Here is a 12,879-nt window from a genome sequence, read left to right on the forward strand (position 1 = left end):
GATTTCTGAGTTCGAGGCCAGCCTGGTCTACAGAGTGAGTTCCAGGACAGCCAGGGCTATACAGAGAAACCCTGTCTCAAAAAAACAAACAAAAAAAAACAAAACAAAACAAACAAAAAAAAACCCTGTGTGGTAAACACAGCCGGAACCTGGGATCTCTGCATGGAGACTCTGTGGGTTTCACAAGATGGCTGGATTTCTGCTAGAGAGACTTAGTTAAACTTGCTCTTTTCCCAGAGATCCCAGGTCAGGTGGCTGTGTGTAGCTCTTAGATAGATCAAAGGTGGCCTGGCAACATTGCTCAGAGTGACAGTGTAGTCCCTGAATGATGTGTAGCAGCAGCTCTTTGGGCATGGCAGCCGAGACAGTGCTTGTGTCTCTGGGGTCAGAGATGAATCCCACCAGAATGGAGCCACAGTAGCCTGTCGCCTGCATGGTCAGTGTGGGGTTTATCCACCCTGTTACCCTGGCAGCCTCTCTGCACTGAGACAATGAAAAGATGGACAGAGATGTGGTACCTCGGATGGCAGAGGCTACCCTTCTCGGAACACTTAACATTCACACCAACGTGACCATTGCAGTCCCCAACAATGACAAAAGCCTTGAACTTGGTGCGATGATGAGCCTGAGTCTGCCTCCACACTGCCATGGTAACAGAGCCTCATTCCTAAGGGATATGGCTAGGAGAAGACAATGGCTTCTGACTCCTTGATGGACGGGGAGAACAAACAGATCTCTGCCAGGGGCTTGATCTTTATGTCCTTAACCAGGTGGCCCAACTTGATGAAGATGCAGTCCTTATCTTCAGTTTGTCTTATGGTTTTGTTGTTGTTGTTGTTTTCAAGACACCATTTCTCTGTATAGCCCTGGCTGTCCTGGAACTAGTTCATAGACCAGACTGTCCTTGAACCCACAGAAATAGGCCCACCTCTGCCTCCTGAGGGCTGTGATTAAAGGCAGATGCCCAGCCCTTGTCTTCAGTTTTACCTTCACCAGCCTGGCAGTCTCAGCTCCAGATGCTCCTGAAGTCCCTATGAGGTCACCCATGAGCACCTCCCAATGCTGCTTCTCACCATCTGCCCACCATGTCGTCCTGGGCATGGGTGCCACCCTGCATTTGGTGTTTTGCTGTGAAAGAGGCAATATCTTTAAGATTTAGAGGGTGGCACATGCCCCAGCACACGTGAGGTCAAAGGAGCTAGTTAGCTCCATCCACCTTGCTTTGAGGCAGCACCTCTTTTGTTGCTACAGCACGTGCATGTGAGTGCGCATGTGAGTATCGGGCCAGTTCTCCTGTCTGAATTGCTAACTACAGATGTGTGCCTCTGGATGTTAGTGAACGTTCTCGGGATTGAACTCACGTTGTCAGGCTTTCATGCTGAACCCTCTCCCTGACTGAAATATGTCTTAATGCTAAGTTTGTATGCTTCCCCATTAGGATGAACCTTTCCTATGTTGTAAAGCCACTTCCTTAGCTGTAAGAAAGATTCAATTAGAAAGAATTATTCCCGCTTAATAACTATTTACTAAGCAAATTACTAGACTCCATAGTGATTAAGTAATTGCTACTGAGCAAATCACTAAATTAATAGAGGAATTCATCTTCCTGGACAAACACTGAAATCTATTTATGAAATGTGACAACGTTGCACAGGGTGGCCATTGTGCCTACAACCTCCCGTCTTCTGAACCGACAGATGATGCCACAAAAATAAAATCAGTGGTCAAAAAACTGATGGAAGCAGTCAGCTTTCTTAGCAAGAGTACTCCCGATAGCTCTCCTAAACCTGGAAGTTACTCATTCTGCAAAACAATTAGTTCCTTATAAAATATAGTTAATGCACATTTTATAAGAATGAATGTGAACTGTTTTAGTTATCTCTGCTAGAAGATTTTTTTAAAAATCACAGCTGTAAATTCAGGATTGATCACGCTCTTTCCATGGTGAATTCGCAGCAGGCAAGAGACTCATCTGACGTGGGAATTTCTGAAAACTCGATATGTTGTATGTTTTGATGGGGCACATAGGTGAGAGGATGTTATGCTGAAGCAGACATGTAAGAAGACGCATGATGTTTCGAAAGAATATAAACATGGCCACACAGACAGCAGGAGGAGGCTCTGGCATTGATTCGCCTTGCCTAGCGCATCACTGATCTTCGCTTGCTGTGACTTTGTAGAGAATAACTCACCAAAGAACTTCTCATGATATTTCAGCAGCTTCTTGCTGCTTCTGTGGACTCAGACAGACTGGCGGAACCTTTCGGGTTTCTTGGGGACTGAACTGCCACTGGTGACTCATGAGAGGTGATTGCCGAGTGACCTGGATTGCTGAATAGCCCCCAAAGAACTATTTCTAAACAGGCCCACAACCCCCATTTCCTATTAACCTTTCTTTTCCACTACCTTTGGTGGGTGGTGGGCTAGAAGGGAGGTTGAAACATTTAAGAACCCTTATTAAAGTAGGTTTTGAAAAATCAGAGCCAATACTCATTCACTCATCAAATCAAAAACAAATAAATATATCTACTCCAGTTTTTAGCTTGGGAGGGGCCTATTTTATCTCTGCCAAAAGTGGGCCTGGAGAGATGGGCCGGTGATGGAGACCACTTGCTGCTTTTGCAGAAGACTTGGGTTTGAGTCCCAGCACCCTCATGATGGCTCACAACCATCCATAGATTCCATGCCCTTACCCAACCTCTGTGGTCAGTGGCAAGTATGTAGTGTGCATACATACATACATACGCGCGCACACACACACACACACACACACACACATACATGTGTGCATGCAGGCAAAACACCCATATACATTTTTTAAATCTCATAAAATGAATAAATAAATATACCAAAAGAAACTCTATTGTGGGGGGGGCACTTCTAGATTTAGCCAAAACAACAATAGAACTTCTCCCTACTAGTAAAAGGAAGAATATTAGCTTGTTTCAACGAATTGACTTACTGGGTGGTTATTGATATTAGAAAAGATGAAATACAACAAACTCCTGGACACAGCTGTGGACCCGCTCAAGCTGCTTATCTCTCCTGTCATAGCATCATCTGTCCTGATGACCACCTGCCCTACAGAATGGGACCTAGCCACACCCGCCAAGCGCACAAACTCCTACTTACCAGAGTGACCTGATAAACTCACGTTCCAGATGGTATAACCTACCGTCAACGCTTGCCACACTCAGACTTCCACATACCCTGGAACATCTGCTGAACTAACCTTGTCCCTTCCTCCTTCCTTCCTTCCTTCCTTCCTTCCTTCCTTCCTTCCTTCCTTCCTTCCTTTCTTCCTTTCTCCCTTTCTCCCTTTCTCCCTTTCTTCTTTCTCTTCCTCTTCCTTCCTTTCTTCCTTTCTCCCTTTCTTCTTTCTCTTCCTCTTCCTTCCTTTCTCCCTTTCTTCTTTCTCTTCCTCTTTCTTCCTTCCTTCCTTTCTCCCTTTCTTCTTTCTCTTCTCCTTCCTTCCTTCTTTCCTTCCTTCCTTCCTTCCTTCCTTCCTTCCTTTCTTCCTTTCTTTCTTTCTCTCTTTTTCTCCTTCTTTCTGACAGGGTTTCACTGTGTAGATCAGGCTAACCTCCGATCCACAGAGAGCAGCAGCCTCTATTTCAAGATTGATGAGATTAAAGGCATGCACCACCACGCTCAGCTTCAATTGACTCGTATTAGGGATACCCAAACATTTTGAGCTAACCATTTTTCTCTAAATTATACAAAACCAACCAGCTGCCAATGACAACAGCGCTCCTGGTGTTTCCATTTAAAAAAATCATAATAATAAAATGCTGGAGCTAAGATGAGGGCACTGTGGATGGAAATGTGAGATTAGGAACTCCAAAACACACTGAATTTGCTGAAAAGAAGGGAGACATTACTTAGAAAAGGATCCGTGCTGTTGTTTTAAAGAATACAGAGGGCCGACAAAATGGCTCAGCAGGTAAAGGTGCCTGCGGCCAAGACTGATGGCCTGAGTTTGATCTTTCAGACTCCCAGGGTAGAAGGAGAAAACCAACTCCCACAAGTTGTCCTCTGACCTTTACATGCACAATGTGACACATGCACACACACATACACACACGCACACACTCACACATGCACACATGAACACATGAATACACTCATGCATGCACACATGAGCACATGCACACATGAACACATGAACACATTCACACATGCACACATGCACACACTCACATGCACATACTCACACATGAACATACACACTCACAACACACATTCACACATGCACACACTCACACATGCATGCACACAAACAAATAAATCATTTTTGAAAATGAGATCACAGGGCATAAAGCATCCTTGGCCTCCACAGGCACAAACTGCTCTGCCAACAGAGGTGGCTGTGAGTGACATTCTAAGAAAAACAGAAGCCACACCTATGTTAAAGAGTCTCAGAGGCCGATTGACTGATTATGGGAACTGGAGTTCCCAGGAAAAAGCCACACCTCAGCTAAGGGTTGCACAGGGCTGGAGGGTTGATGGGTAGCTGTGGATGGCCCTACCGATGGGTTTGGAAACTGCCTTGATGTAAGACTTTCCTTTGTTCACTAACTACAAAAATCTCCTAAAGCCACGTCCACATCAGGACACGTTATTTGGGACAACCTAACTCCACACGTTCCTGGGTCATGAGCACTCATGCTTCACATCTCTTTCTGCCTTCGAGGTGATAATAAGAGCGTCAGGCTACAGAGCTAGAACGTTGAAGATCCACAGTCAAAATGAGCTTGGTCAAATTTCACTCACCTGGGGTGCCCACCCCTGTATCTTACCTAACCCTCTTAAACGTCAGGTAAAACCATGGGGTGTTTTGTTTGTTTGTTTGTTTGTTTATGGACAGAGCCTCACTATGTCGCCTTGCCTGGCTGGAACCTCATCGTGCAGCCCACGCAGGCTGTCTCAGGCTCACTGAGATCTGTCTGTCCCTGCCTAGCGCTGGGATGGAAGACATGTGCCACCATGCCAGAGGGCAGATGCTGTCTTATTTATTTCGTTGTTTTGTTTTCACAGTGCAGGGCCATGGCCAGGGCCCAAGACCTGAGGAGTGCTAGACAAATGTTTGACTGCTGAGCCAAACACCAGCACCAAGAGATACCATCTTTTTTAAAAGCAATAGAAAAGGGGAGGTGGAGACTGGAGAGATGGCTCATCTGTTAATAGCTTCTGCTGCTCTTGCAGAGGACCCAGGTTCAGTTCTCAGCACCCACGTGACTTCTCATAACCACTTGTAGCTCCAGCTCCAGGGCATCTGACAGTCTCTTCTGGCCTCCTCAGACACCACGTATATGTGGCGTGCATTCACACACACACACGAATAAGTAATAAATAAAATAGAGATATGCCATTAAAAGGGGGACTGAAGGGGTGCTCAGTGGTTCAGAACACTTGGGATTCCAGCAACCACAGGTAGCTGGCCACCACTTGAAACTTCAGTTCCAAGGGATCCAACTCCCTCCTTTGACCTCTGGAAGCATCAGTCACGCGCAGAGTACCCATTCATACATACACATGTACATGTCATCAAAGCACTCATCATACACACAAAAGTAAAGTTTAAAAATAATTTTAAAGTAAGAGATTAGGCCTAGTAGCACATCCTGGCACTTGGGAGGCAGAGGCAGGAGGATTGCTGACAGTTGAGCCCAGCCTGGTCTACAGCGTGGTGTCCAGGCTATCAAGGGCTTCATAAGGCCCCCTAACACGATGAGGAATCACACCTATGAGGACGCTGCAGTGATGACTACTGATAGATCTACTGTAATACTCTCGCCAATGATGGTGTGAGGCAGGGACAGGGTGGGGGCTGCAAAGAGGATGGCTGTTCAAGAAAAATACTTCTGCATCTTCTAAAATGAAACGTAGTCTTATAAAAACAAATGCGTGTATGTATGACCCAGAAATCCAGGGTTATTTGTCTTTGGGAAGTGCAGGTACATGGCCACACAAAAACCCAAGCATAGCTGTTTGCAGCATCTCTGACTGCCAAAGCCTTCCAAGGGGGACTGAATAATGTGTGACACCAACAGGGCTATCCACTTTTGGTTATAATAAGAAGTGAACTATTGATAGTCAGAACAAATTGGGTTACTCTCTGAGGCTGACTAGGTAGGCTGCATGAACAAAGCCTGTCTCTGAAGTGTGCTTCCTGTGTCATCCCCCTTATGTGACATTTGCCACATAGAGAACAGATTCGTGCTTACCAAAAAAGAGTGGGAAGATAATGCTATTGGTCTGTGTCATAAAGATAGTTAAGTCTGTATAAGAATCCTGCCCAGGGTTAGAGAGATGGCTCATCTGTTAAAAGCAATGGCTGCTCTTCCAAAGGACCCGGATTCGATTCCCAGCACCCACATGGTGGCTCACACCATCTATAAGTCCGGTTCTAGGGCATCTGACGCCCTCTTCTGGCCTCCGCAGGCACTGCACACACGTGGTGCACAGACGTTCATAGTTGCAAAACCACTAGGAATATAAAATTTTAAATGTAGGGGCTGGAGAGATGGCTTAGAGGTTGAGAGCACTAACAGCTCTTTCAGAGATCCTGAGTTCAATTCCCAGCAACCACATGGTGGCTCACAACCATCTAATATGGTATCTGATGCCCTCTTCTGATATGCAGGCATACGTGCAGTGCAGGCAGAACACTGTGTACATAACAAATAAATAAATCTTTTTAAAAAAAAACATAAATAAATAGCTGGGATGTAGTGGTGCGTGCCTTTAATCGTAGCACTCAGGAGACAGAGGCAAGCCGATCTCTAAGTTCGAGGCCAGCCTGGTCTACAGAATGAGTTCCAGGACAACCAGGGCTACACAGAGAAACCCTGTTTCGAAAAATCAAAATCAAAACAAAAAAATTAGATAAAGTTATTTCAGAAGTGTTCAGAATGGTATCTGAAAGCCAGTAATCTCTCAAGTAGTGCCTTTTTACTGAGAGAGTAATTCTTAGTTACCTATAGTCCTCCAATGGTAAAGGAAACACCCAGGCATCCTCAGTGCTGCTTAAAGATTTTGTCCTTCCCTGGGGTCTGAGACCTCCATAGGGTCACGACCTAGGTGATGCTTCTGTGTAAGCTGAGGGTAGCAAGGTCAGATCATGGTGGGCAGCACTCACCCATCCTCCCCAGTGCAGAGGTGGGTGAGAGGGACAGACGGCAGGACAAGGCTGGGTGGGAGGGACAGACAGATCTCACCAGGCTAGGATGACTTATGGGGTCGAGTGGAAATGCAGGGCGGTTGGGCAGAACCAGGGGGCCAGGAAAAACTTACCGAATGTTCAGAGCTTATCCCAGCTTGGCTTTGGGACTAGATCAAACTAGATCAAACTAGATCAAACGTGCTCCGGGGGGAGCAAGATGGCTCAGTGGTTAAGGAGTTTGTTCAAGAGACTGATGAGTTAAGATCAAGACCTAGAACTCACAAGGGGGAAGGAGGAAACCAGTGTCACAAAACTGTCCTCTAACCTCTATGTGGATGGCATGGTGGTTCTACACACATCACACAAACACCACACACACTAATAATGATAATGATATGATGGTGGTGGTGGTGGTGGTGGTGGTGGCAACGACTACTTCAAACCTTGCCTTTCTCCCTCACCAGGTCTCTATGGCCTGAGCCTGGAGGCATCTTCAGCCTCCATTTTGCTCTCAAACTATTAGACAGCCAAAGTGGCTAAATAGTTCTGAGTGACTCTTTAATCATGCGTAATGCCTGTCAGGGTGTCTCCCGTTCCAGCCCATCCTAAGTGCCCAGAGCTTTACACACTATTGTTTACATAGGCAGGATGTCTCTAAATGTGAACAGTAAGTTTGTTTTGTTGTCTTTAAAGGTTCTGAGAATAGAAGCCAGGCCTAAGTTCTTCAACCCAGAAGCCAGAGCCCTGCCATAGGTGGCCTTTGTTGGCTATTTTTTCAGTTTTATTTTGTGGGGAGTTTAATAGACTATTAGACAGTTGCTGAGCTGTAGGTGAGTCGCTTTTCTTTCTTTCTTTCATCTGTAGTTTTTATTTTTCTTCAGCAGATACAGATTACTTTGGTAATTAAAAATAAATGGAAGCCAGGCATGGTGGTGCACACCTTTAATCCCAACACTCAAGAGGTAGAGGCAGGCGGATCGCTATGAGTTCAAGGTAAGCCTGGTCTACACAGGGAGGTCCAGGACAACCCAGGCTACATAGCAATACTTTGTCTCAAAAATAAATAAATAGGGCTGGAGAGATGGCTAAGCAGTTACGAGCACTAACTGCTCTTCCGAAGGTCCTGAGTTCAAATCCCAGCAACTACGTGGTAGCTCACAACCATCCGTAATGAGAGCTGATGCCCTCTTCTGGGATATCTGAAGACAGCTACAGTGTACTTTCACATAACAAATAAATAAATTGGAAAGGGGGCCTGGATATGTAGTTCAGTTGGTGCAATGGTGGCCTAGTATGCATGCGCATGAAGCTCTGGCTTCTATCTCAATACCACATAAACCAGTCATGGTGACACCTGATTGTAATCCCAGCCCTCAGGAGGTGAAGGTAGAAGGTTTGGATGTTCAAGGATATCATCAGATATATATTGAGTTTGGAGATAGCCTGGGATATGTGAGATCCTGAGATAGATGGATGGATGGATAGATGATGGATGGATGGATGGATGGATAGATGATGGATGGATGGGTAGATAGATAGATAGATAGATAGACAGTTGATGGATGGATAGATAGAGAGATAATGGATGGATGGATAGATAGAGAGATAGATGATAGATGATGGATAGATGATGGATGGATAGATAGATAATGGATGGATGAATAGATAGATGGATGAATAGATAAATAATAGATGGATGGATAGATAGATAGATAGATAGATAGATAATGGATGGATGGGTAGATAGATAATGGATGGATGGATAGGTAGATGATGGATGGATGGATAGATAGATAAATAGATAGATAGATAGATAGATAGATAGATAGATAGATAGATAGAGCATCTGATTGTTGTTGCAGAGCTGGCTCGGGACATCAGACAAACACACGGTGCGTATTCATACACACGGACAAAACATCCATACACATAAGATAAAATAAATAAATCTGAAATGGGGGGATGGGCTGAATCATGGTAAGACTTCCTGGCTGTCTCTGAGCCATGTCACCCACACATCTCTCTGTGTCCAGGGGGTGTCAGGAGATATTTTGCTGACTGCCTTACTGAAGTCCAGACACGGGAGTTTCCAGCACCCTGACCTCTGGCCACATAATCCCATCAGCACGCGGAAATCAGATCAAGCCAGAGTGATGTGTTTTTACCGTCTCCTGCCTTTTGTTTTCACAATACCTCAAGTCCAAGGGCTGTGCAAAGGGTGTGGACTCCAGGATCTCACTGTTCTGGGTGCAAACTCACGTGTAACCGCCACTGTGTGACTCTGGACACGTTGTCTGGCTTCTCTGAGCCTTGTCATTTAAAAAAAAAAAAAGATAAAACTGTTGCCTTGGGTTTGATTTCACTATTAAACAGTTGGTATATAATCGCCCTGCCCTTCCCTGTCGAGCCGTGCTCTCCTTGGGACTAAGGCTGGAAGCGTGTCCCAGCTCAGTGGAAGAGTGACTGTTTAGCATGTACAACGCTCTGGGTTTGATCCTCAGCACCACAAGAAAATGAAGCGTAGTGATCCAGGCCTGTTAGACCAGCACTGGGGAGGCTGAGGCAGGATTTTGAGTTGAGGGCTAGCCTGGACTACACATTGAAAGATTCTATCAGAAAGAACGAAAAGGGATAGAAAAATGAGGTCCACCCAAGTGTCCCAGCTTTGCTCCCCAGTACCTGCATTTGAAGGGGACCCATCCTTTTCCCTTCTTTATCTGAGCCTCTGTCCCCTGCCTCCCCTCTCTTTCCACAGTCTCACAGACTCTCCCCATACACTCACACTCCCTCATCCTTCACCCCAAGAGCAGTCTCTCTTCTCCCTAGACTTCCAGCCTGGATGATAGGCCCAGTGTACACACACACACACACACACACACACACACACACACACACACACACCGGTCACCAGCATCCTCCATCTGTCATGTAGTCCAGCTTGCTCTGTGGCCTTCGATGGAAGCTGGGACAGGACAGGTGTGATGAAGCAGCCTGACTCATTTACTAGTTCTCTCGTTAGCAGCTTCATTAGTTCTGAGGGCTCTGTGGAAAGCCATTAGCGTGGCTCGCTCTGTGCCATCCATCAGAGAGGAGGGTGGTAATTGACAGCCAAGAGAGGAGAAAACAAGAAAATGACCCAACTCCCGCCCTCCTGCCGCCTCCCAGGAAGAACAAGGCTGGGACAGCTCCATAGAAACCGTCAGCCAGGAGCTCCCCCGGATACACTGACCTGTGGCAGGATGCAGGCGCACTGCCCCACCTCAGAGATGCCCTGTGACCTATTCTGATGCTTCCTCCTGTGACCTCTGACCTTTGGTGCCACTCATTTATGACTCTCTGGGTCTATCCTGTGCACCTCCCTCACCCTGTTCTGTCTCCGAGGTGTGGCTCTAAGGTCCCTAGGTCCTGCAGGCCAGTCTACAAACCATCTCTGCCACTCTCCCTGTGGGGGGGGGGGTCATCTTCCTGAGTTTCTGTGCCAGGTTTGGGCTATTCATGAAAAGCTCTGAAACCACAGCCCGAGGATATCCAAGTCAAAGAAGCAGCCAGGCAGGACATCTCCACAGACAGTCCCTTAGGAGACCCTAGGGCTCTGTGCCCCAGAGGGGAAAGGCATTTATAATTCATACTTATGTCCATTTTTATACGTGTGTGTGCGTGTGTGCGTGTGTGTTTGTGTGTGTGTGTGATGAATATGGCATGCACTTGGAAGTCAGAGGACAACTTACAGAAATTAGTTCCTCCCTTCCACCGTGTATGTCATGGGGATCAAACTCAGGTCATCAGACTTGGTGGCAAGCAATCTTGCCAACCCCTCACATCCATTTTAAAAATTGAATCCCCAAAATGGCAATGGTGGGTAACTGGGAATTGTTACTGGGCTGTCACCTCCTCTGTCTGTGCTCCTTACTGTGGATTCTCAAGAGCACTGGCAGTGTCCCAACACATGTCCCTCTGCTCTGGGACCCAAGTCCAAGGCTCTAAGTTCCAGGCCACGGAAGGGACTTGCTAAGCTGTACTGAGGGAAGATGTGAACAACCCTCAACTCACAGGAAGGGACAAACAAAAAAGACAAGGGCCTTGCTTTATATCAGGTCACATGACTGTGACTTGATCTACCTGGGATGCTGAGAGAGCCGCCTCCTTGACCCTGAGTAGATAGTATGACTGGGTGCGCTTTCTGGCTTCTCCTGATTGTCCCTAATGTCTTCCCAATTGATTGGTCAGATAAACCTTGATATAGCTAACACCTGGCCATTCTGAAATAAATATCCCGTACCCCAGCCTCCCTCAGGACCATTTGCATGTCACTGAGCTACGGCCAGTGAATCCAAGCTAGCCTCAAATGAGGCTCAGGGAGCAATCAAGAATGACCTTGAACTTCTAATTCTCTTGCTTTGACCTCCCACATTCTGGTATTACAGGCACACACTGTCACCCCCATTTATCCAAGAGTTTGAAATCCAGACAAACACTCTCCCACCTGAGCTACATCGCCAGTCGAGGATTAATTATATTTCTATGAGATGTTTTTGGAGGTGCCTTGAAGATACGCTGTCTGTCGTATCTTTCTATCTGTTCAGGTGGCTGAAGCTCAAACCGCCACGTTGGCCCAGAAGGCGATGGCCAGCCATGCCTTTGGAATCCAGAGTGAAAAACATGAAGGATTCTAGATTCCGGACAAGTCCCTCCCACAATATCCCTAAGCCTCCATCCTCTGGACTTCTTACTGGAGAGAATAAAAACTGTATAACAGTTATTCTCTGGTGTGGTTCCCAGATCAGCAATAGCAGCTCCTGGTAACTGGTTAGAATCACAGCTTACAGACCCATCCAGGGCCTGTAAGCACAGAGACACACGTATACACACACGATACACATATGCACACATGCATGTATATACACGCACACATGCACACACACTGTTTTCATATAATGTAGCTTCAGTGTCTCAGGTGCTGGGGGTCAGGTGTACCCCACAAGCCCAGCCACCAGCTTATGTTTAGTGAACCATATAGTGATTCTGGTGCATGCTTAAGTTTGAGAACACTAACTTTTGGGGTGTCTGGGGATGAGGGAGGATGCATGTACAGCTACGTGTGTATGCATGTGGAGACCAGCAGTCAGCCTTGGTTACCATTCCTTGGAAGCCACCCACCTTTTTGGAGTTTTAGGTAGTTTGGCTAGTTGATTTTTAAGACAGACTCTTCCTAGATAATCCTGGCTGTTTTGAAACTCACTATGGAGACTAGGCTAGCCTTGAACTCACAAGAGATCAGAGTGCTGGGACTACAGGTATGTATCACTTCACTGGGTTTGTTTTGTTCTATAAGTGTGTGTGTGTGTGTGTGTGTGTGTGTGTGTGTGTGTGTGTGTGTGATGTGTGTTCAAGTGCCCACAGAAACCGGAAGAGGTCATCAGATCCTCCTGCGACTGGAATCACTGATGACTGGGAATCTCCTGACTTGGATGGTGGGAACTGAACTCAGGTCCTCTGGAAGAAAGGCAAGAGCCCTTAACCACTGAGCCATCCAGCCTCTCCCCTCTTTTTTTTTTTTTTTTTTTTTTTTTTTTTTTTTTTTTTTTTGAGGGTCTTATGTATCCCAAGCTGGTCTTGAATGTCTTAAGTAGCTGAGGATGATTTTGAACTCCTTGGGCAGGGTGGCTCACCTGTAATGCCAGCACACATGAAGCTGATAAGCATGGATGACTGAC

The sequence above is a fragment of the Mus caroli genome, chromosome 11 (assembly GCF_900094665.2).
Source record: "Mus caroli chromosome 11, CAROLI_EIJ_v1.1, whole genome shotgun sequence".
In the NCBI taxonomy this organism is placed as follows: domain Eukaryota; kingdom Metazoa; phylum Chordata; class Mammalia; order Rodentia; family Muridae; genus Mus; species Mus caroli.